This window comes from Simochromis diagramma, unplaced genomic scaffold (genome assembly GCF_900408965.1).
Source record: "Simochromis diagramma unplaced genomic scaffold, fSimDia1.1 OVJJ01000676.1, whole genome shotgun sequence".
NCBI lineage: Eukaryota > Metazoa > Chordata > Actinopteri > Cichliformes > Cichlidae > Simochromis > Simochromis diagramma.
Window position 1 is genome coordinate 2,121,838 of NW_024387466.1, and position 26,662 is coordinate 2,148,499.

The 26,662-nt window shown below is 38.5% G+C and overlaps 1 long non-coding RNA gene across 1 annotated transcript; it reads right to left on the reverse strand.

The window, feature by feature from the left end:
- Positions 1-1,416: 1,416 nt before the first annotated feature.
- Positions 1,417-25,953, reverse strand: LOC120723319. The gene is made up of 4 exons (XR_005693707.1): positions 25,943-25,953; positions 22,643-22,647; positions 22,532-22,542; positions 1,417-2,258 (listed from the first exon to the last, which is right to left on the reverse strand). It is a non-coding gene; the product is annotated as an uncharacterized LOC120723319 (long non-coding RNA).
- Between the last annotated feature and the right edge of the window lie 709 nt (positions 25,954-26,662).

Sequence of the window (26,662 nt, forward strand, 5' to 3'; positions counted from 1 at the left end):
TTATAATCTGTCAAAAGTATGCTGAAAGTTAGAAGACAAGTAAGGTACAAAGTAAGTGTTTAGTAGTTAATTCGTTGCTTGGGTTAGAAAATTAATTGGGGGCAAGCATGGCTCAGGTTACAGGGCAGGTTGTCTACCAATCAGAAGGTCAGTGGATTGATCCTTGTCCATGTCTTGAAGTATCCTTGGGCAAGATGCTGAACTCCAAGTTGCCCTTGTCACATTCATTGGGTTTGAGTGTGTGAATGTTAGCTAGAAGTGCTTAGGTATAGATCAAAACACCCAGTGTGTGTGTGACTGGGTGAATTAGACTTGTAGTAGAAAATGGTTTAAGTGCTCAAAAGTCATTAGAAATGTAAGCAGTGTTGGGAAGGTTACTTTTAAAATGTATTCCACTACAGATTACAGAATACATGGCCCAAAATGTAGTTTGTAAAGTATTCCGTTAAGTTACTTAATGTGAGTAATGTATTCTGAATACTTTGGATTACTTGATATATTGTCATGCTTTTTACAAATACATGAATGTACTATTGCTATGTGATTTATTACTATTACTGAAAGCTACTTGCCACAGAGCTAACATTGGTAGCTGGGATGCCTGGGGACGCCGTTTGCTGTCCGCCAATTTGGCATTTGGCGTACAGCACTCCCGCACACGGCCCTGTCATTACCCCAAACCGACATTATCTGCTGATCTGTCCGCCACTGACTGATGTCCCCCTGGTCCCAGTTCCTATATTTGTTTCACTTTTAACAGTAATACACAAAACTCTGGACTCGGACCTCTCTCTCCCACAGTCAACACAATACGCGTCATAATCACAAACAGAGAGCAACAGAATTATCATAAATCCAGTAACTGCAAAAACATTAATAACCTCCGGCCCCTTCAAAAATGTCAACATCCATTGAACTCTACTGTCAAAAATCCACCAGTCTCGATCAGTATGGCACTTTTAAATGTCCGCTCTCTGTTGAACAAGTCTTTTATTATTAATGATTTAATTTTAGATAATAAACTTGACTGTTTATTTTTAACAAATTTTATTTGACCATTTTACCACTTTCGAATTCCATGCTATTGTTTTTAGCAGCCCAGTTTTATCTGTCACAATTTATAGACCACCTAAAGACAGTGCTGCTTTTATCAAGGAATTCTCAGAATTTTTAACAAACATACACTCAAAATATAACATGATCATTTTAACCGGTGATTTTAACCTGCACATAGATAATCCTTCTGACCCTGCATCAAAAGAATTCTTAAACATTCTTCACTGTATGGATTTTACCCAGCACGTCACGCAGCCGACTCACAACAGAGGACACACTCTGGACCTGGTCATCACCTATGGGATGTCCACCAGCGTGTCCTCTGTTATTGACTTGGCTGTCTCTGACCACTACTGTGTGTTTTTTAACATCACCGGTTTTATTCAGCGGGAGACCTCGGTGCGAACTGTGAGGAGGCGCTATCTAACCTCTGAAGTGGCTGCAAATTTTACCAGGGTTTTAGACGAATGCCCCCCTGTGATTTTTCCTGCACCCTGCGATTTTATTTTTAATTATTTTAACAGCAAACTGAAGAAAAACCTTGATTCCGTTGCTCCACTCACCACCAAAAAGATTAACGTAAAACATGTATCACCCTGGAGAAAACGAAGAAGTCAAAAAACTCAAAAGAAATTGCAGGGCATCAGAAAGGAGATGGAGGAAAAATAAAAATGCAATCAACCATCAAATACTTTGCGAGCAACTTAAAATGTGCAATAATACATTAAGGAATTCAAGAAATTCATACTTCACCAAAATAATCAGTATTAACAAAAATAATCCCAAGGTCCTCTTTTCCACCATAGATCATTTATTTAACCCTGATTTTAACAGCTCCCAAAGAACCCCCGCAGACTCACTCTGTGAGCAGTTTGCAGCCACTTCAGGGGAAAAATCAGCGCCATCAGATGTGATATTTTATTCTCTCGTGATATGATTTTAAACACATCTGAGGGCTCGATTGTACCTGAGGAGACATTGGACAGGTTTGTCCTGGTTAATGCTGAGAACCTTAAGAAAGTTTTCTCCACAGTGAGACCCACCACATGTCTTTTAGATTCAATCCCCTCTTCACTTTTTAAAACACTTTATGGATTTTTTTTGAAGCTGAGCTTTTATACATGATGAATTGCTCTCTTCAGTTGGGTGTCTTTCCTGCTGCCTTGAAAACGGCGGTGGTGAGGCCCCTTCTGAAGAAGAGGCTGGGCACGCAGCCTCCTGCTGTGTACCCAGCCTGGAGGCTGCGGTCTGTGACCGGCTCCAGGTGCAGACGGCTCCCTGTGATAGTGTTTCCTCACCTGGCTCATGTGTGCCCAGCCCAATTTTACTCTTTAAGTGTGTGTGTGTGTGTGGGGTGGGGGGGATGTGTATGTATGTATCCATGTTTATGTTAATGAGAGTGTGGGGAGTGAGTTGGAGGGCGGGGTGGGGGTGGGGTGGGCTGCTTTTAACCGTGTAAAGCACTTTGTGCTACATTTCTTTATGAAAAGTGCTTTATAAATAAAGATTGATTGATTGATTGTCGTTGGTTGACGTTAGTTAACTTGATGGATAGCATTAACAACCTGCTAGCTGCAAATAATCATGTGCAGTTCTGAAAGCAATGCCAACTAGATTTATAAAACTTACTATAAAATGAGTAAGAGTAGGGTGGACATTAAGGAACTTTTTGCAGTGATCTTGTATAGAAAACTATTTCTGTACCAGTAATATGTTTTCTTTCTGTCTGCTTTCAGAACTGCACATGATTATTTGCAGCTGGCAGGTTGAAATGCAGCCTTCATTAATAGCAATAAAATCACACTGCAATAGCACATCAAAGATAGTGAACTGGTACATAACCCAGGTAGCTACCACAACTAAAAGAAGGTAGTTGCAGTAGGCGAACATTACTTTTAAAAAAAGAACTTACTTCCAGATGTTTCTTTATGTTGCAGGTGGAGTCTTGCTTGCTGCTTGGAGAGCAGGTTGGTTGCATTGCACGGTCAGATTTCCAGTCGGAACCTCTTATTGCTATAGTTGCTACAGTTACTCATACTTTGTTTTTTAAATATGTAAAGCTGGTACGTGTATTCCATTACTCCCCAACACTGTAGCTGTGTCCCAAAACGTCGGCTGCATCCTTCGGAGGCCGCATTTGAAGGCCGATTACGTCACAGCCAGGCGACGAAGGCTGTCCCAATTCGTCAACTCCTTCAAATGCGGCCGACAAATGCAGCCTTCATTTCCCCGAATTTGAAGGATGGGTCGGGTGTGTCCTTCGTGGCCCACCATATCCCAGAATTCATAGCGCGGCCCAGCCAATTTCAGTTTCCAACAATGGCGGCCGCTACTAAGTTTTAAAATTATTCTTATTAATCTTAGGGGGTCACAAAATAACCTTCTAACACATTTTCAGGCGAGAAAGTAGCTGTGTAAACTTATCTGCTTGGTTTATCAAGACATCGCATATTTGCAAAAGTGTGCCGATGTTTTCGGACATGTCTGTTACCCACCCGCTCGATAGCTAGCCGGGGGGTTCAATGGTCACTCGAGCTGGCGAGAGCTGCAGACTCCCGGCTTCATCATTTTCAGACCCCCGCTGTCTTTCGCTACTCAGGTTAAACATGATATATAAGTCACTCAGATAACTTAAAAATGTAATTGTTTGGCTTTTTTCGGTGTTGTATTTGTTCCGGAGTAAATCGGTTTGGCTGAGATCAAAGTTATTCGATTATTAGATTAAAAAAAACTTTATTAATCCATTGGGTGGGTTCCTCCGGGATTTTCACACAGCTGAATAAACGTCAAACGTTAAAGTGTGAGACGGTCAAGAATTTACGCCAGTGTCCTGTTATATTTTAGATAGCAAGGAGCAGATGGCCGAGTTTATTAAACTCCACCGACACAGCGGTGGTTATAAATCTGAAGGCTAGACCGTCCCATTTCACAGCCTCGCACTTCCGGCCTTCTCGGTCTTCGAAGGACCCGGCCCACGTAGACCGCGAAGGCCGGGTCCTCCGAAGGATGCAGCCTACGGTTTGGGACACAGGTTGTATGTACCAGTACATTTACTAATAGTCTAAATAATATAGCGGCGGCTATTCCAGAGTTTCTCTGGTAAGACCAAAAAAATATATTGATGTCCTATGACAAACCATGGGACATCACAACTTACTTGTAAATTAATACAGTATCACAACTGTGTTACAGAGGTTTGAGCTTTGCATCAAATCAAAATTGTGGAACATATAAGATACTGAGCCAAAGTGTTCTTTAGCTGGATAAGCTGAATGTCTCAGAGTAAAGTGAAGTCAGTATGCCAGTACTGACACACCTACTGGACAGAAATAGAGATTGATCCAGTGGGAGCAGGCAGTAGCTGAAGTGGAAGTGACCTCAGCACACCGTAGGGTCAAGTAGGTGTCCCATTGTCGTGTGCTTCATTCACTGAAGAGCAGTTCAGTAGTTTCCAAAATATGCATCCATAAACTGAAGCTTGAAGTTAGTGTGAAAGCTGTGAAGACTTTTGTCTATCTGCAACTCATCCAGCCGCACTAAATTCTAACAACAGCTGATCAAACGTGCTGCTGTTGTTTAACGCAACATCCGCTGGTTTCTTCTTTCTGGCGCGAAGTGGGCGATAAACAAACAAGAGAGAAAAGCCGATCAGCTGATCATTGATCAGTTTCATGATTGAAGTAGAAACAGGAGAGGGAGGGGAAGAGAATGAGAGGAGAAGAGGCAGCTGACAGAGTAAAGACAGAATAACTCCAGCTTTGTGTCTTTTTCATTCTAGCTGAAGTCCGGGACAAACTGTGTTCCTTTTCACCTCAATAAGAAACGTTTAATATTTTCTCTGAATACGAGACGATTCCGTTTTTTAGGGGACGGTTGGCAACGCTAATAATTAACCGTATGAACAAAATAAAGTTCAACATCAGTCCTAGCCTGTTTGGCACCCCGGTCGAACACTCGCTCTGGCGCCCCCCACACACACACGCACAAATAAAACATATTAAGGATTATACATTAACCCCTTAGCAGTCGGACGTACCGCCCACGGTACGTCCGACTCCTAACCCTTTTAGGCAAAATTTGTAGGACTGCTAAGGGGTTAACATAAAACTGTTGTCGGAACCACACTGAAACACACACACACACACACACACACACATATGAATAGAGCAAGAGTATGCATTGTATGCAAACGGCTACCAAACAGCCATCATAATTCGTCATACAATGAGAACAGGACAAATCAACAACTGACAATGACTAATTAATATTAAAATCTGTAACATTATGTATTGTTTGGAGTTTAGTCTGTTACTGTTACTATTTTTATCATTTATTTTTGGAGCAACTGTAACACACATTATTTCCTTAGGGATTAATGAAGTATTCCGATTCTGACTCTGATTGTTTCAGGATGACCTGCCATTATCCAATGACACATCTTCTTACCTGCATCTTTTGCTCGTTTCTCCTCCTCTTCTTTTCTATTTTTTCTAAACTGAGCACCTGATGGCTTTGAACTTTTCTTGTCCATCTTACATTGGTTTTAATTTTGCACTCCAGTATGAACACAAATCCCCCAACTCGAGGATCGCCACAACATAACCTAATAGACCTACACCTTAGTTCACAGATTCACTTTGTCTAAGGTGTATTTCTGGGATTTCACACAACCCAGGATTCAAATCATGAATACATAATGGGCTTGGATTTACAACATTATGAATGATATGTGCTCTATTTGGAAGCAGTAGGCCCCCTCCGCTTTCGACGGGTTGTGTGTGAGACTTTAAATCATCAAACTGTAAATTATAAATTTTAAATTGTTATTGATCCCTTTACCTCTGGTCCTAAAGTCTATATTTATTTTCTTACTCTTCTTATATTTATTGTTTGTTTACTTGCACTGCTGTAACTGGAGCCTCGTCGTCTCGTCTCTCTATATACTGGACTGTATGTAGCGGAGATGACAATAAAGTTTACCTTGACTTCAGCAGCAAGCAGGCACACCGAGGGCTCTTGTGCTCACTTTTCGCGTATAGAATTTCGAAAAAACATCGGTGCAAATTATAAGTCTGTATCATAATGTCTGGTGTATTCCTGTTTGTTGTTTTGTTTTTATTTTGTTTTATTTTGCGAGTTGGTTATTAGATGCAAATGGGCGATAGAAAACCGATTGGTGCCTATGCTATTCCCAATATGCGCTGGCTGATGTCGGCGCAGCATGAGTACGAGCAATTTTTTATTTTTTGCCGCCCGTGTCGCCCGTATCAAAAACCGCTACTGGCACCCACCCAGCTGTATAGAAACCCCGTCATGCTAGCTAGCACGCAGTACGAAAAAGTCAGCATAACGAAAATAAACTCCAACTAAACTTGGTTTATATCTGACCCAGACAGACTGCAGGTCATAACTTCTTACCTGAAGTTCAGTTCACCTGACACTCGGACGGGCGGCCGCTTCGGGTCTCTCCTCTTGCCTCCACTTTCCCTCATCCACCTGCTGGCCTCCACCACTTGCTAATGTTACTGAATCTGTGGAAGCTCCGCGATAGCCACCACACGAAGTAACGAATAACGAGCCTATCTAAATCCCAGTAACGAGTAATGCGATTTTGGCATAATAACTAGTTACCGTGCTCGTTACCACAATAATAACGTAGTTACTGTAACGCGTTACTTAATAACGCGTTAGTCCCAACACTGTTGTTAACCTACCCAGACAAACGGTGTAGACACACACCTTTTTGCAAAGTTTGGGCCTTTTTTACTGACATTCCCATTTTTTAGTATTTAAGTCCTGAGTTCTATTATTTATTATTCTTTTACTCTTGCTTGTCTTAGGTTTCTTGCAGTGGTGTCTGGTGTCTGTGTGTGTCTATATGAAGATGAACTATCTGGTACGCTTGCTTATCTAGATTTTTAGGTACCTACGTATCAGTATCATCACTGTGATACAGTGACAATACTAGTAAAGGTCTTGAACAGTATGTACACAGGATTTTGTTGTCTTTCGGTGAAAAAGGAGCCACTACCAGAACTAGACTAGATGAGACCATGCCATAAAAATGTTGAGTAAGCATCTGATATTATCCAAAAGTTCCAGGGATGCTTTATATTCAAAAGAAAATCTTTTCTTTTGTAGTATTTTTTATATATTTATCTTAGACCCAAAAATCAAAATTGGTGTAGTCAATCTAGAAAATTATAGAAAAAAATCTCAAAATTATTACAAAGATAAATACTGGTATTATTATATTAAGCGATTAAAGCCAAACATAATTTTATAGGCTGTACTAACGTGTACGTTGATGTGGCTGGAAAACTATAAAGTGCTGCTGAGTACACTGGCAGTGATTGGGACGTAGGACGTGGGTAAAATGCTCTAATGTGATTTAATGACCCAAAATTTGTCCAGCTGCCAAAGGAAAGGATGGTTGGCAGTGATTTGAAAGGAGCATGAGATTAGGCCACAGAAGTAATTTGGCTCAGAGGGACAAATGAAAGGGGAGATCTATGGATTCAGAAGAAGGATTGCATGTGCTCAGGTAAATGGTGTGACTTGCTAAAATAAGGAGAAAAACAAAACGGTATGGGATTTATAGTGATTAAGAACAGAGAAGGAGGCAAGAAGGGATTTTGATTCAGCTTGGTTCTCTGATCTGAAAGGATGGAGTTGAGAAGCTGAATTAGTGGGAATGCAGCGTTACTGGGGACGGATAAAGACTTTGCAATTTTCTCAAGGTTGGGAACAAAGTAATGTTCTTATGGAAATAAATTGTTTGGAATATTATTTTAATTCAAGATGGTTAATAGAGAAAAACTGTATACGTAGCAACTGTAAAGCTTCTGTCAATGAGCCCAAGTTCCTATTTACACTACAAGACAGCAGTTTTTCTGTCTCAGCAGCTTGGGCAGAATACTTTCTCTGTGTTACTGCTGATCAACGAACAGGAAGGAATGATGCCAGAGTGAGAAAAGGGTCAGGAAGAGCTGTCACTGTTCCTGTCCGCCTGAGATACTGTGTCTACCACAGTCTTTCCTCTGGGACTGAGGTAACACATCACCTCCACAGTTTGATCCCACGAGATGTCACACTTCCTCAAATTCACTGGTAAACCCCTGCAATCTCTTGCTTCCCTAAACACCATACGCCTGTCTTATACTTAAAAACCCTTTGTTCGCTGTTCTATTTTGAGTTTTAAAGCTTTTATTGAATCTTGCACACTTTAAATTCTTACCTTCATAATGTATGACCAGAATCAGAATCTTTAGTATAGCTAAAAAAAAATATAGACTCAAAGTTAATGTCAAAATCCTGTTAAGTTAAATTTAATTTGCTTGCATTTTTTCCATATGCTTGTGTGGTTTAACTGGTAAACAAGCACATTATAAAGCTCAAGTTTCTCTGAAGAAGATTCAGAGATCGGTTTCTGTATGTGTTATATAATCTTGAAAATATGTGCTGTAAACCTGTGAAGCATCTAAGAACTATATACAGTTGTTCTGAGTAGACTTCTGTGTTCAGGATTTGTGGTTGTGATTTGGATGAAGTGTGAGAAATCTGATCTTTTTTGATTGTGCAGCATAGCATTTGTACATTACTATGAGCTAGTGTCATATTTCCCATGACTCTCAGGTATCATGAACCTTAGCCCCAGTTTATGAATAGGATGTGTTCTATGCAGTGTTGGTCAAGTTACTTGAAAAAAGTAATCAGTAACTAATTACCAATTACTTCCCCAAAAAAGTAATCCCGTTACTTTACTGATTACTTATTTTCAAAAGTAATTAATTACTTAGTTACTTAGTTACTTTTTAAAAACACGATTTACAACCTGAATAGGTGATAAAGCGATAGATCTTTCAGCCCAATTCTACTTTTTCTACATAATCCATCATACAAAATGTAATCAAATGGAAAAGTCTCTTTTTAAAACTTGTTTTATTAGTTTTAATCTTTTAACTTTATGCATCAAGCAAAAATTTTATTATATGCAACATTCTCTGGCTGGAAGAAATTTGTTTAACATTTAAACTTATTTTCTGCACATTCCAGCACATAAAATAATTTTTTTGTGTGTGTTTACACTCACTCTTTCAAATAGATGCAAGTAAAACACAGCAGAAAATAAATAACATCAAAGACTCAGCGGTCCTGTTGCTCTATTTTCACCTGTAAAGCAGGAGTGGCGTAGGCGGAGGTTTGCCCTGGTGCAGGTGTGCCGCAGCGGTCAGTTGAAGAATCCGCGAGTTTCTCTGTGAGTTTCCCATTACGTGGTAGCGCATTCCCAGTGCTTGCTTGGAAGTTTAGGGGGGGTTTTTTTGCTGTAAAAAGAAGTTTTCTTCCCACGCCCAACGGACACTAATGTTTTTGTCACTTTTTATGGAATCAAACTCAAAATAAGGTCAGTACTTCCACGCTTTAAACGCTGCACGCTCATACTCTCTCCCGCACTCGATATATGATCCATTGTTGATCTGCACACAGCTGTTGTCACGAACGTTGCACTCGCTTACGTCACTGTCATGAGACATTCTCGCAAAAAAATCACGGTTTTAGTAACGCAGTAATGCAGCGTTCCTACGGGAAAGTAACGGTAATCTAATTACCGTTTTTGCAATAGTAATCCCTTACTTTACTCGTTACCTGAAAAAAGTAATCAGATTACAGTAACGCGTTACTGCCCATCTCTGGTTCTATGTTCTTACATGATTAAAAGGGGGAATTGATTTTCCCAGGGGCCACATGAAAAACTTGGACTGATGTGGAGGGTGGCAGCAATGAGCTTATAAAGAGATAAATTAATACTGAGCAGAATCATGTTCAGCTTATTGGCATCATCCTCTAAACTAGTACCAGTTTTTTAAGTAGTCCCTTGGGAAAATTAATTGCCCACCCATTATTTTGGGGGAATTTCCACTTAAATAAAACCATTGGGTGTCATGATTTAAACATTAGGTTTCCATCTTTTTTACATTTTTTTTTTTAAATAGTCCGTTACCCTATACCAGAATATGACATAATGATCCTAAATACATACATACTACTCTTTTCTTTTCTCTGGAGTTTTTTTTTTTACTGTCTGACCTCATGCCAGTAAAGTTGCAAGGCCTTAGGCTTTTTGGGGGCTTACCTGGAAAGCGGGCGGCAAAAAGCTGCAATCAAGTCAGTTGCCAACAGCTTTCACTCTGTACAGGACAACAAAACCACTGACATCCTGTTAGAGCTGGATGTTATCAGATCAATCTATCAGTTTGTGTGTGTTAATACATCCAGGCTTTAGGCAGACGGTGGCCTAGGAAAAGTGATGTTCTCTCTCTGCAGTATGCAAATTATATGCAGATTCTACGGAAACCATGCTCTTGTCAGCCCCTCAAGCCCTTTACCAATGCCAAAACAGTGACAGAGAGTTGAAACTGAAAAGCTCTGACACTGAAAAGAACCTGTCAGCACAGAAGGAAAAAGTCAGAGTGAAAAGACTGCCAAGAAGAAAAAGCAAACCTGAAGTTGGGGCTTATAAAGTGCCCCATTTATTTATTTGTTTCGTCAGGTTAAATAAACTAATAATGATAAGTTCATGGTCAAGTTCATGGTCCAAAAAATATAACTCATTTCCGATTTCTTCTTTGAACAATGACGATAATTATTATTTTCTTGTGTATTTATTCATTGTTTTGGGTGGCAGTTCCATGGGTGGCTGGTCAGACCAAATAGTTACATCTGAATTAAAATTCTCCTGACAGATTTGGCAAAATTCATGTGAAACCGTGTGATCCCATAATTATGCACCCATATAGTTGCCTGGATACAAAGCTTGTCACGTTTACTCAGGGCAAAAGGTCCAACTCACAGATCTCTGCATCATATTTTCTTCCTAATTTTATTCGGACAGTTCTAACCAGAGGTGGTGATTCATATCTCTACTGCTTTGACGCTCGCTGTCTGTCATGCTGTTCTCCCTTTTCAAAATAAACTACTCCTTAAAGATGTGTATTACATCTAGGGAGCAATGTCTTATCACATTTTTGTTTTTACCTAGCTCTTGTGAAATATATGAGCATTTGGACACCACTGTTACTTTTTCACTTAAGTATACAATCTGTAGGATTCCTGTAAAAAGCAGATTATACCCTAGGTACAACCGCCCACCCCAACCTTTTTTTTAGTAGTACTGCATCTTATTTTCAGCTTCAGTATTTCTTCGCCAACAAGCCTTTTTTCAGTTCGGCTTTAACAAGCCAGATTTTATTTCTAGTGCACATTAGTAATTCTATAACATGTAAATTAAACCAACTTAAACTCATTTTCTTCTCTCAGCCCTTTTTCTTTCACTGTTCATATAACTATACTGTACTATACGAACACATGAATAGGTGAATTCTGTTGTAATACAGTGTAAAAGACCTCTGGTCCAACCAGGGGTTCATCCAGTGCCACGTCCTTCTTCTAACTAACAAAACGGACTTCCTTATATCTAAAAAGTAAAGTTAGCTTGATGCACATCAGGGTCATACTTTGTGTTTTCACATTTGATAAGATACTGAAGCTTAATAATAATAATGTGTATGTGTTAGTCCCCGTAGGAAAATTACTTCTCTGCATTTAACCCATTCACCCCAGTGTTTCCAACTTAGCGACTTTGTCGCTATATTTAGCGAGTTTTCAGACCCCCTAGCGACTTTTTTTCTAAAAAAAAGTCGCTAAAAAAAGACGTGAAAGCGCGTATCGCTTTTACTCTCAACAAGCAGCGGGTGCTGTAACCAGTGTTGGGACTAACGCGTTATTAAGTAACGCGTTACAGTAATTACGTTATTATTGTGGTAACGAGCACGGTAACTAGTTATTATGCCAAAATCAGGAACGTGTTACTCGTTGCTGGGATTTAGATAGGCTCGTTATTCGTTACTTCGTGCGGTGGCTATCGCGGAGCTTCCACAGATTCAGTAACATTAGCAAGTGGTAGAAGCCAGCAGGTGGATGAGAGAAAGGGGAGGCAAGAGGAGAGACCCGAAGCGGCCGAGTGTCAGGTGAACTGAATTTCAGGTAAGACGTTATGACCTGCAGTCTATCTGGGTCAGATATAAACCAAGTTTAGTTGGAGTTTATTTTCGTTGTGCTGACTTTTTCGTACTGCGCGCTAGCTAGCATGACGGGGTTTCTATACAGCTGGGTGGTGCTATGTTACTGATGTTGAACTTTATTTTGTTCATAGGTTAATTATTAGAGTTGCCAATCGTTCCCTAAAAAACGGAATCGTCTCGTATGCAGAGAAATTATTATGCGTTTCGTATTGAGGTGAAAAGGAACAGTTTGTCCCGGACCTCAGCTACAATGAAAAAGACACAAAGCTGGAGTTATTCTGTCTTTGCTTCACAGCTGCCTCTTCTTCTCTCATTCTCTCCCCTCCCTCTCCTGTTGCTACTTTAATCATGAAACTGATCAATGATCAGCTGATCGGCTTTTCCCTCTTGTTTATTTATCGTCCACTTTGCGCCAGAAAGAGGAAACCACCGGATGTCGCGTTAAACAACAGCAGCACGTTTGATCAGCTGTTGTTAGAATTTATTTAATATTACTTTCTAGTGTCGGCTGATGTTTGCTGGAGTCACAGCTGTAAAAGCTGCTGGTCATGATATCGGTTTGGATACGTGGTGAGTGGAAAACATGAAGATGAAACCAGGAGATGTCCTTACTGAATCATCAGAGCTGAACAGGTGATGGAGAAACAGGTTTACCTTTTAGGTGATATGAATGAGTTGAAGAGAAGTTATGAACTGTTTCTGAGAGATAAATAACACCAGGATCCTTTTCTAAGTAGCTGACAGCTGGTAACTGTGCTGGGGCGGGTCTAGCAAAGTGTTGCCAGGGGGCCAGGTAGGGCATTAACAGGGAAAGGGGAGCACAAGGAAATACTTTTCTTTCTTATTCTCATTTCAAATGTCTTGCCTTTAAAAAATAATTATCTGAGTCTTACCACAAATGATTGATAGATTGATGCATATATACCATCAAGACAGTATACATCACTGTCACAACAGTGTTTGTTTTCATTCAAAGGCTTTATGATTTTTGCTATAATGGTGGGCCAGTCTCTAGTCAAAATGCCCGGGCTGATTTTTTGTCCCAGTCCAGCCCTGTATGCAGCTCATCTGCAGTCTGGTGTTACCTACATCTTCCTATTCGGAAGGCAGAATTTCTGAGTACAATCAAAAGCACCACGACTGCAGTTTTTGTGTTGGACGTAAAAAGCGCACATGACGGTGTAACGTAGGCTAGAATCATGGCGGCGGTCAACGACGGTCCAGGCATGGGATTTCTCTCGTGGAAATATGCACATTATCTTTTCCTTTGGTAGGTGGCACAGTGCACTTGTGGCAAGTAAGCAAGCTAGAAGACTGGCACTCTTGCTGGGTATCCAGTTAACAACACATTAACAAGAGAAGTCTGAGTAAAACCAAAGTTACTTTCCCTAGTAACTAGTTACTTTGAAAGTAACGAGTAACTTGAAGTAACTGAATTACTTTTGATGGAAGTAACTAGTAATGTAACTAAGTTACTAATTTAAAGTAACTTGCCCAACACTGGCTGTAACGCAGTCAGTTCTTCTTTTACTGTTATGCTGTTTTGTGGATCACAAGGTTTAAAACTACTTATAAACACACACACACAAAGTAACTCCACCAGAGTGCCTATTTCGGGTCACTTTTGCCCGTCCAAGCCCGGGTAAAGGAGCAGGGTTGGAATTGTGACATTAAAAAAAAATAAATTGCTAAAAGAAATTTAATTTGTAGTTCTAAATAAACTCTAAATGCATTTAGGACGTTTTTTACTCACTTTGTCTCTTTCACGATGTTATTTCTCTCTCCAACAACATAGGTTACAATTAGATTAGCATGACCAATTATGCAAATTAGGCGATGACATCATTTAGCGACTTCTAGCGACTTTTAGGACAACCAATAGCGATTTTCATTACTGAGGAGTTGGCAACACTGCATTCACCCAGTGAGGCAGTGGGCAGCCACCAATGCAGCGCCTGGGGAGCAGTGTGTAGGGACGGAACCTTGCTCAGGGGTACCCGTTCAGTGGAGTCGAACCCCCGACCTTCCGATCATGGGGCAACCACTGTACCTACTGAGCTATCCCTGCCCTTGTGCAGTTTCTTGGTAATTGGTCAGGTCCTTCACACTTTTTTCAATGTAGCGTCAGTTTGTAAGACAACATGGGCTATAACTGATGTCATCCTTTGGCATTTGAGATGTCAGCATTAATCCTACTAGCATTAAATGGCCAATGCTAGTTTGTTATATCCTTCAATCTGACAGAACAGTTTCCTGGGCTTTCATTTGAGAAAATTGTTGTCTGTTACTATCTAAGACTGTCCATTTACCAAGATACCTGCCATGTACCTACTGATAAAATTAACCCTCTGGGGTCAACAGTGTAATTGGCGTTTTTTGACTACCATTGACATTGATTTTGTCAGGTTTATATTGTTGGATTGTCATTTAGAAATATATATTTATATATTCTTAGAAGTATGTATTTGATTGCATATTGAAAGAATGTCTCATCCTAGGAGGTCTGTAACAACTCAGTGTAGCATGAAGGGGGGAGTGCGTTCACTCCTCTTCAGAGTGTTCTGGCATAGATCACACACCTCCTAGGAGAGGTCGTATCTTCTCTTGCTGATATATGGTATAGCAAACACACGTATATCTGTTTGAGTTTAAGAGCCCTTTGTTTAGATGGACCGCTAGACTCCTGGCACCAGCTTTGGGCAGTCTTCACAGGTTCACATCTTGAACACACACACACACACACACACACACACACACACACACACACACACACACATACCTACACAACACACAGACAAGGTACTCTTGGTTCATATGTATACCTATGTAAGACGTCATATGTTAATGAACCTATGCATATTCATGTAACCACAATAAAAGGAGCGCTACAGGGAACCTGGCCGAGAGTCTGACAGAGGTCAAGTGGGCAGAACGACACTTGGCTCCAGTTGAGTCTCCCTCATGCATGAGTAACACAAAGTACTTTGCCTACTTGTGTCTTTCTTTTGCTGTGTAGTAGAATTGTCTTGAACATTCCAGCAAATAGGTTTATGCTACGAACCTATCAGATTTTACCTTTATATTTCACCTTTAAAAACTGTTTACCTTTGTTAAGTATCATTTTTGTCAGTACAACCTGGCTTTACAATTATTTTTTCATTTTGATATACTTTATTAATTTGTCAGTGATGTGTGTTATTCATTCTATTCCAGAATACTTTTTGTTTAGTTGCTTGTTTTTTGTTTTTTTTTGTTTTTTGTTCTCTTCGACACTCGGCAGGGTAATAATTGGAGGCGAGTGATCTCTCATAAAAATATGCTTTTTCTACTGCCTTAATTCAATTCAATCCAATTTCAGTTCAGTTTTATTTGTATAGCACCAAATCATAGCAACATGGCATGAATGTCTATATCTGACATTGTTTAAAAAACAAACAAACATACTCTAGAAATTTTTTACAGCAGCTCAGCCGTGTTGCATAATAAGCATTGCTAGTTATTCTTTAGCATAAATCATTCAGCCAAAACCTCCACTTGAGGACTCTCTGTAATTCTTATAGAGTGTTTATCTTGTTAAAGCACTCTAAACTTACAAGTACAAACTCTAAAACATCCATACACCAAATGTAAGTAATGTAAGTACTACTGAGAAAGCAGTATCATAGCATAGAGAATTCAACAGCATCATGTTTTTGTACTGTAGGAAAACCATTGTGGTGTTGTAAAATTGCTACACAAGAATGCCTTTAGAGCACAGAAAACAGAAGCAAACAAACCAAACTGTAATCAACTTCAAATATTGTAGCTGGTGTAAGCGGTGTAATTTTCAGCACAGTAGAAGCAATCAGTATACCAATCAAGCAGCGTAAAAACACTTCAGAACATGCTTTTGAGAAAAATGCATATTCTTGACTGCCATTTCAAAAAATTGCTAAACATGATGTAGTTGTGTTAAAGCTTAGTAGGCACAAATCCAGAAAAAGCATGCACCAAAAAAAATCAGTGCTGACTACTTTACCTGAGCTTTAAAGTCTGCCAGGCTAAATTGTCTCTTTAACCACATATTGCTGAATATGATACTTTGTACACATTAATGCATTATCTTCTTCTTGTTATGGCCTCTTTTTATAACTTAACCTTTTGCAAGATGAAAAATTACAGCAGTTTTTCCAAACTCCAATTCCAATTGTGGATAGTGAATACAAAAAACATTATGTGCTGTGGTGTTCAAAACATTTTGTGTCTCTTCAAATAATCACAGACTGACTTAATATTTTTGAAGTGGAAGTCAGTCATGGGGACTAAACCATGTATTGCAGCCTCCTTCTTGTCACTGAAGACTGTTCTTTTATGGTTTTCTAAACATGTTTGGGGGTTATGATTGTGCATAAAGAATTTAACAGCAATCAGCCAAATGCTATATTTTCAAGATGGTACTATCCAGTGTAGACAGGAATTTGCTCTGTATATCTGTCTGTTGCTTGACTATTTTTATGTAAACTACATTAATCACTTGAAGGCATTGAAGCTAGTGGTTTTTTTGGCTAAGAACATGGAATCTTCATCCCCCCCCCCACCCCCTTTACAATGTATTTTATTCTTAAATGTTTGCTCCTTGGTTCACAAGCATCATCAGCTAGCCATCCTATCAGTAGTAGACAGGATATTACACACTGTTCCCTACTATGCTTCTGTGGCTTGGCTGATGTTCTGGACTCAGCAATGCACCAAGAGAATTCTCTCTATACTAAATCAGCTGCACCAAGATTTCACACTAAACAAAATAGGTCTGCGTTATGATACTTACTTATAAATGCGTACCAAGCTATCCACACGAGGACCACACTTTTCTCTGACAGAATGCTACATGAACACCTCCCGATTCAGCAGTGTAAACAGTTGCACATGAAAAGCTTACAATGTATAAAAAATAAGTGGTGTACAATCCCATTATATGTCCACCAAGCTTTACTGTGGCATACGGATACTCATTATGGCTCCCTAAGACTTTGGCAGACAACCCGTCTTCTGTTAGAGTTAAATGTTTCAAGTTTTAATTCAGCACCTGCTCTCATTTATCTGCACACTGCTCTTCTGTTTTTGTGCATAGGTGAGCTGTTTGCCTTTCTTTCACACTGGATGAATGGCTTTTTGGCTGCAAGTGTTCCATAGAGGCACTTCTGACAAGGGTTCTCCTGGTTGTAGACTGTAGGGCGTACTGGCATCCCACTGATTTCTGCCAGTTCTAAGGTGACGGCACTGCTGGAAATCGTCCAAATTCAAAGGAAAGTCAGCTTGATGTGTCTGTCTTCCGATGCTCTCGGCTTCCGAGGCCGACCCCTGCATTTCCGGTTCTTAACCTTGCCCGTGTCTTTGTACTCATACAAGAGAGCCTAGGCAGTATATCTAGAAACAACTATTTCCTACACAATTTCTGTTTCTAAGACACCTTTGCTAAAGAAGGAGGAACAAAAGATGACCTCATTGCTCATAGCCCTGTAATATCTGTAGATCAAAACTACTGCTTCTTCTTCTTAAGTTAACTATTCTTTCCCCATTTTGAGCCTTTTTCTAGTTCTGCTAATGACTTAGTTTCAATAAACATATCACTGCACTGTTGACTGGCCCCTGTTCAGTATATTTAAAAAAAAAAAAAAACCTTTGGGCATATTGCATGCCTTAAAATGCTTCAGGGCAGCAGAAGCAATTTGTGAACGACGCATTCATCACCTTTCAAGTTGCTATGGCAACTTGTTAGAAAACAGTTCCTTATTTTCACATCCTGCAGTTACAGAGCAACAGGATAATTAATTTGAATCTTGTGTTTCTAGCCACCTGGCAAATGTAAATTAAAAAAAAACACATTCTCTTTTAGCTCAGTTTTTAGTCTTCACTGTGGTCACTGAGGTAAATATAACTGCTGAACATGGAGTCAAATTGGTGGCCAGCTGTGCTAATTTGTTTTCATAATAATATATAAAGTAGTAGTAACTACCGCTTAAACATCATGTAGACATATCAAAAGGGGAGACTTTAGCGATAGATTGGGTTCTAAGAAGTATTTCCAGTGATCAAAAATGTAAAATGTACAGTTTCTTATTTACACACTAATGTGCACTATGCAGCACATACAAAAACATAGAAGATAAATGGAAGTGTGATACATCTAAAGTTCCTTAAACTGTATGAAAAGTTGCAATTTCATAAATGCAGGAAAATTTCTATTATTCTCTATTATTATCAAATTCATATTATGTTGTGAGTATTCACCTGAACAAGATAATTATCTTTCTCTAATAAATTCATTTTTAATGAATTATATATAGTAGCATGCATACTATCATAGCTTATAGAAGCCCCCCCAAAATTCCTTAGACTTATTAGACACATGTAGCATTTTACTTACTATATCATGTACTACTTAATAATTACTACGGCTTATTGTTGTTCTGAGATGAAGATTTAATCTGTCAAATACTGGAGTACATAGTATCGATGTGACCAGGCAATACAATAATTATATAATTCTTACTATTTCTTGAAAGGATACCTTAAGTAGTACACAGCATAATGTATATAGTATAATAGACAACTATAATACAAGTCTTTTAATGATCTGATTAACCTGTCAGATACAGAAAAACACTATATTAACATAGCAATGTATTTTTTTTAAGTGTAAGGTCTAAGACCACATTATGATCGCCAATGCTTCTCTCCAAAATTAAGGTATAAGCTTTGGGCATATTTGTAGACACACTTTTTTTTCTTTCTCTCCACTGCAGAGATTGTTTCTGAAAAACTCCACTGTAAGATCTCATACTTTCATATTCTCATGGGCTATAGTTAGCCCACATAGGAAACATACCATTTAGGGTAAACAGTTGTTCTACCAGCTGTATCCAATTCTTCTTCATAGCATAGCATAGCATACTCACAATTAAGCACACGTGGACAAAAATGTGATCTTCTCGGTTAAGAATTGCTCGTCTAATGAGGAAGTCATGAATAATACAGTACACAAGTAATAACGTAGTCATTATTAAGCACTAATGGCCTTTAGGAGCTGTTCCAGCACTGCAGCTAATGCTGACCATAAAGGCTCACTAACAGTCAGCCAAAGGCCTGACCTGCTTTCATTTCTCATTACAGTATGCCTTATTATATCCAAGTCTTTTTCCTTTTTTGTTATGATTGATGGGCATTTATATCACTGATCTTCAGAGACAGTTTTTGACGCTTCATTGTCACCAGAAATACATGATAAATGATGTTCATTTGGTGACTGTTTTTCTAATCTTGCTTTTTAATCTTACATGATACAGACAAATCCACCCAACACACACAGAGCTGATAGATGCGTTCTGAATCACAGTGCTCTCTAAATAAAAAAGAGGTATTGTTTGACAAGCAGATCTTTTGATATTTAGCATCAATGAGATAGAATGCAAGCTTTTAATATGTTTTGGGGGTTTTTTTTAAATATGAAATTAAGACTTGGTCTTGGTATTATTTTTCAAGCACTATGTAGAATCCTGAAGTGACTACTGATGACAAATGCAGTTTCTGACCTTTCAGATTGATATGCAACTTCACAGTATTCAGGTCTGCTGCCATGGATACTAGGTATGGCATCTAACCAGAGATCAATATAATTCAGCTTCCAGCGCCAGTCAGTCATTAATCTTAAAATCAAACACGACAAGTCATTTTAAAGCCTCAGAGTGACAGTATCCAATGAGGCATGGGCTAATGGTGCACAGATATGATGATAGTGAGAAAGCAGGCAGACATAATCATCCAACTTTCTTAAGCAAAAATTATTTACATTACAGGGGCTTTGGGTATAAATATCCGATGAAGACCATTTTCAATCCTAAAATTTACAATCTGTGGTCTGCAAGGGCATTTTTTTTTGTACTTTTTTGTCTTTTGGTCCCGTCAAATATAGCACCCAGGCACTACATTCCTCTTCAAACACTAGGATCCAGTTTATTTCCTTCTTGGTGTGTTAGAGACGTGGCAGTGTAAAGTGGCAGATGCAAGTATTACTCCACTTTACACTCAGGTTAATTGGACTGTTCACAGACTATAGCATGGAAAAAGCAAAACAACAAGGCAAAACACATTTAATAAAATAATGCGCCAGGACAGCTTGTCTGCTTATCTTCAGAAATACATGCATGCATTTCAAAATATGGAGAAATTAGATAGGATATATTAGAATCTCACAAATGAGAATAATGAAGCTTTTAAAAATGTTTCTAAAGAAATGTTTGTCGATGCTGACAAATAAAAGCAGAGTCAAAAAGAAAACAAAAATAGATATAATCTGTATATTCTTTGGTTCTGCCGTGCACATAACTATCCTCTGGGAGTTTAGAACTAGCTCTGAGCCTGGAGGTTTGCTATACAGCTCATTGCAGCTTATACTGAATACACACATCCACATCCTCACCAGAGCATGGCTCATAGTACAAGTGAGAAATGGAGACACAGTTAAACTTTATGATCACAGTTTATGACAATGGTGAAGCGAAACATTCTTTTTTAGAACAGGGTTTTGGTTGATTTGGTAATGTACTGCAAGATGGGACTATACTGACGCTGGGGAACATTAATTAGATAACTTTAAATGTGCTTTGTGTAATAGGGATCAATATTTCCTTGCTTGTATGGAGCTGTGTGCCCAGTTTGGATGGCACAGTTGCTACATTTTCTTCCAGAAAAATATTTATGTAAAGCAAGGCTAAATTCTGATTTTGATCAAAAGAGACAGTTGGCGACCACCTCTACGGGAGGAAGACTGGTGAGAGCAATTTTTCCCTGTGCGTGTACTGTAAGAGCAGAATTGATATCTTGTTGATTGCTTGCTATCACAAGCAATCAGCAAGACCGAACTTGTCTTCTTATTTCCCAATCTGGCTGTTCTTTTTTTTTTGTCTTACTTTTCCATGATTATTTTCTTTTCTTTTTTTACACTTACTAATATTGCTCAGTTTAAGCCCTCTGAGGTTATAAGAGCATCTCACTCATGCTGTTCTATATTTGAGAGAGCTGTGTGAGCCCCTGTGCTCTTGGCATAGTTTTCTACACAAATGTAAACACCTGCATCACTGCTGTGTTCCCACTAATTAAAACTCTGTCTGTCTAATGAGAGCCATACCTGTCAGGCCCCTGCACACACTCAATAAATCACCCCCCTTCAGGCCTGCTTCATCCTACCGTACGGAGAGGGATGTGGGCATCTCAGATATATGCAACACGGATAGTCCCTTTTGCTATCCTGTTTGTTCTCAGCTTTGTCCATGAGAATGCACTGTCTTCTCAACTACATCACCGAGTCATAACATGGCCAGTGTAGAGTGGAAGCTCCAACTAAATCTTCTCTGTTGGTGGCTGTGGTTACTAAAATCATTTTGCAGACACAATGAGACAGCTCTTGTAAGCAACCTATAAAAGTCCACTTAAAGGGTAGAAGCTTAGACTTATGTAAACATATATCCAGCAATTTCATTGATCAACGATAAATGAAAGAAAACAAAACAAAGAATGACCTTCACCTCTTTTTTCTTACAGCGCTATATGCAGTCCCTGTTAAGCTAAATTCAGGTCATCAATTCTCAAATGGTTTAACACTGAAAAGGAGAAAGTATTTTAGAGAACACTGTGTGAACACAGCAGTGAAAATATGTTTAAATTAGAATAGAAACTCTATCTCAAAGTAAAATATCAAGAGATGTGGAATACAAAACACAATCGTAAATACACTAAATACTAGACACTTTTATTTAAGGCAGAATTTTGTCATTAATCTTGGCTTTACATTACATTGTTTACCTTTCTGGAAGAATTTCCCTGGTTTATTTTCAGTAAACATTCATTGTATATTTTGTTGTTGTGTAGATTTGTTTGTAATATGTATTATTTATATTTTATAGTCTCATTACCATTTCATTGTTGTGTAGCACAAACTACTAAGTTCCAGAGGTTGCCATCATTACAAAGTACTTATTCATTCATTTTTTGTTACAAAGTTTAGTATGGATGAATTCACTGGTGCAGCATAATGTCATCTGTGAAGATGCTAAAGGGAACACAGCTAAATGTTAAGGTTTAGAATTATTAAAGTGTTTCATTTTTTATAAATTCTCAAGGTTTATAAATGAGTTTGCAACACAAGCTGCACCAAACAGGTTTTCTCACACTTCTTCCCAAATTAGCATTACAGTTGTCGCTAGTGATGTGTGGATCGATCCTGAAATATCGATTCCTCCGATACCAATCATCTATGTTCTAGAATCGATTCTCACATTAAAATATCGATATTTTAATAATTTAGAAAAAAATTGTAGTTTATCATTAACAGGAACAGAGTGGAAAGAAACTATAACATTTGGATTGTCTACATTCAAAGGAACTACTTCCTCTTCCGCCTTTCATAGTCATGTGCGAAATACGGCTGTATAAATGTCTCGCAGCCCCTTGGCATGCGCACTCACAACAATGACTGAGTGTAATTGAAGTCATGTGCGGACTTATTTTACCTCCACAAACAGCTGAGACGTGGTTTGCGATACATGTGCTCCAAGAGTGAGGTGTTGTGGCCATCAGTGTTGGTCAAGTTACTTGAAAAAAGTAATCAGTAACTAATTACCGATTACTTCCCCAAAAAATTAATCCCGTTACTTTACTGATTACTTATTTTCAAAAGTAATTAGTTACTTAGTTACTTTCTAAAAACGCAATTTACAACCTGAAAAGGTGATAAGGCGAGAGATCTTTCAGCCCAATTCTACTTTTTCTACATAATCCATCATACAAAATGTAATCAAATGGAAAAGTCTCTTTTTAAAACTTGTTTTATTAGTTTTAATCTTTTAACTTTATGCATCAAGAAAAAAATTTATTATATGCAACATTCTCTGGCTGGAAGAAATTTGTTTAACATTTAAACTTATTTTCTGCACATTCCAGCACATAATTTTTTTTTTGTGTGTGTTTACACTCACTCTTTTTTTTGCAATAGTAATCCCTTACTTTACTTGTTACCTGAAAAAAGTAATCAGATTACAGTAAGGCAATACTTGTAACGCCTTACTGTAATCTGATTACTTTTTCTCTGGTGGCCATACTAGGGAGACATTTAAAAGGGCTGTTGGGAGGGCGGGTAAATACATTTTACAGGGTTTATTTATCGGATAAAATACGTTAAATGTCACCGTTATTATTGGCCGACCCGGAAACAGCGGGGCTGTCCAAATTTTTGGGAGGGACACTGAAATTCGGCATTCTCCCGGAAAAATCGGGAGGGTTGGCATGTATGGTTGTGGCAACATCACTAACCTTATCAAACACCTCAAAGTAAATCATATCACAGAATATGAGGAGCGTATGTTGAGGCGAACTGAAGAGAAGGACAGGGACAGGTGCTGCTAGGGCGAGACAGACGTCTCTCACAGAGTCCTTTAGTGCTGCAGGCAGGCAAGGTGTTCAAATAGTGCACAACTTCATTTTTTTTATTTCTATATGATGAACCCTGCATTATTAAGTGATAAGAACAAGTAATCTGATGTCCTGTAATCATTATGATGGTATAATTTGAGATACAATAAATAAAATAAGTTTTTGTACAAAGTATCGGTATCGGATCAGTATCGTCGATACCACCCTGAATATTACTTGGTATCGGATCGGAAACAAAATCAGTGGTATCGCACATGAAACTTTTTAAAGTTTGCTTTCTTTTCATGAGATTTCTGAGCTGTTGTTACAACTACATATAGAACGGATTCTGTGATATCTACCAGGACTGTGATATCGCACTTTAACACCATCCATTATGACATAACATAACTCCTCCTCTAATTTTCTACTATTGATGATATATATTTTCTTATTCTTGTATAGGGGCTGTAACTATAGTATGCAAAAGTCTTGAATCCATTATAATTTCTTTGTGATTTGGTAAGAAAATGGGAGATAGGTGCAGTGATTATTGCATACAGTACAGGGGAAGAACAGAGTATGTATAATTCTTTCATTCTTTTCATTTTCTTTCATTTCTACCTGTACATATTTCTACATTACTTGTACATATAGTAATGTAGAACGTAGTCTAACACATTACTTTCCCTGATGAGTAATTAAGTAATGCAATAAAGTATTTAGAAGAAAAATAACTATTAATACTGATACTTTTTTGAGTAACAACCCATCAGTGGCCGTGAGTGTGGACAACATCATATCATAAAAGTAAAAGTTGTTTACCTGCTGAGAAGCAGTCTTTGCTTTATTTTTTCTAAGAAGATGCTGTGTGTGTTTGTTGAAAAATGCCAAAACTGCTCACTATTTTGCCTTTTAGATGTGTTTTGATGAATGATAGTGATAGATCTAAGATCCCAAGCAAACATTGCATTTTCAGTAATTACTTCACAACAGAGGGGAATTCATGTTTGGGCAGTTAATACCTTGTACAGCCTTCACTAATATGATTCACACTAGAGCTGGGCCATATTATACCGTTCACGGTAATACCGGTACAATGTTAGGCAACGATAAGAAAATTAAATATCGCGATAGAATATGGGTAAAACGCACATGCGCAGTGCCTTTGTTTTCATACGCACATGGCCGAAAAAGCATGGCGGCAACGGAGCATGAGAGGGGAGAAAGCGGATCGTTAAGTGAAACGGATGAACCAGAATTGGTTTGTAAAAATGGTGCAACTTCCGTGATGTGGAACTGGTTTGGTGTTTGTTCGTCAGATACCCACCAAAGCACTTTTTTTTTTGTAGAACATGCAAGCGGGCCGTCGTTATTACTGTATTTGTCGGACTAAGGTGCTCGTAAATCTGGGTCCTAAACTCCGTCCCTTTAGGTCCCAAAGTCAAACGAACACTGCAGCATGACTGAGAGTTAAAAACTGTCTAAATTCTTTCACCTTTAATAAAACGATCAGCATTGCTGCTTTACCAGGTGTAACTATGAAGTTTAACATCCAGGCATCCATGAAAACAGAATTTATTACATTTAACGGAGTTAGAAGTTAGCAGGAAGTTAGCGGAAGTTAGCTCGCTAGTTTTGTTAGTTAAGCATGATGTAGCATGTTCTGACTGAGAGATTTCTGAAAAAATTCAAACGTACAGCTCTGCTATCACTTCCAACATAAATGAAGACAGAAAACTAAACAGCAGTGACGTTTGTAAGGTTATTGAAGTTGGGCTAGGTGGTATATAATGATGTGCAACATGATCGCTAGCGACACAGCTATGTTAGCATAACATAAACAGGGAAGCTGGAGGATGAACGTTAACTTTTTTCCACTCGATAAAAGTTAACGTGAGGGTTCCTGATGGTTAGAGACAAATGCAATCGCATAGCAGGATGCTGTAAACGGACCAAACTTCAGTCAGGAGAACAACTGAGATAATCCATCCACAATACGAGGTTAGTCATTAATATACTACAACAACATGGGAATAGAACAGCTGTGATAGAATACAGCATTAATGAATCAATGGTACAGAAGTGGAGGAAGCAAGAAGAATGAGTTGAATAAAGTTTGATTTATCTGACTGCTTTGTTTCGCTTAATGTGCCTTGTAATCTCGTGCACCTTATGGTCCGAAAAATATGTATTGGACTTTTTTTTATTTGGCACACTGCAGTTTAATGTTGCAAAGCACCTCTTTTTAACTTCAGTGGATATTATACATGTTTATGCTCAAGATATGTCAGCCCATTTCTACTGGAAATGTTTTTTGGTTAAACTTTCAGCAAGAAATTTACATCTGCACTGTTAACTTTTTATACAGCTTTAATGCACATAAAAAACAGCTGCTTGTTTAAGTGAAAATAAATGGATGCTCTGGCACTGCTTTGAGAGCAGTGCCAGAGCTTTGGGTCCATCCTCTGGGTTGTTACTGAGTCCTGAATGTTGAATGTTAATTTAATACGACAGAATTAAACATAGAGCATTGGAGGTGAATGGAGCAAGTTGTAGCTGTTCAGAATATTAGTCTTGTTTTTGCATAGATGAGTCCTGCAGTCAAAAATGCAGAGTGCACCAAATCCTCAGTGTGTACATGTTTTTCACAGAAAAACACACACAAAGATTCCCAACATCACAAATCAACTTACATTATTTTTTTCTCACATATTGAACATAATATGTTGAAATACAGCTATTATTGTGCACGGATAGATCTGAAGAGTGTCAGATTAAAGTCCAAATCTGGCAATATTGCTATTCAGGTGTTGCTGGATGTAATTTCAGATTTTACAGAAACATAAGTAGTTTTACTGATGTCCTGTTTGTTGCCTGCAGCTGGCTGTTTATCAATTTTTTTCTTCCCTTTGACTTTAATAAATATGTGGAGAATCACACCACATGCAGGAAAAATTATGTTAAGTGGGTATCTGCACATGTGGCACAGCACTACCAACTTTATTCAACATCAGACCTGGTGTTAATAATATTCCATGTTCATCTACACATCCAACAGATCATCTGTTAGAAGCAAA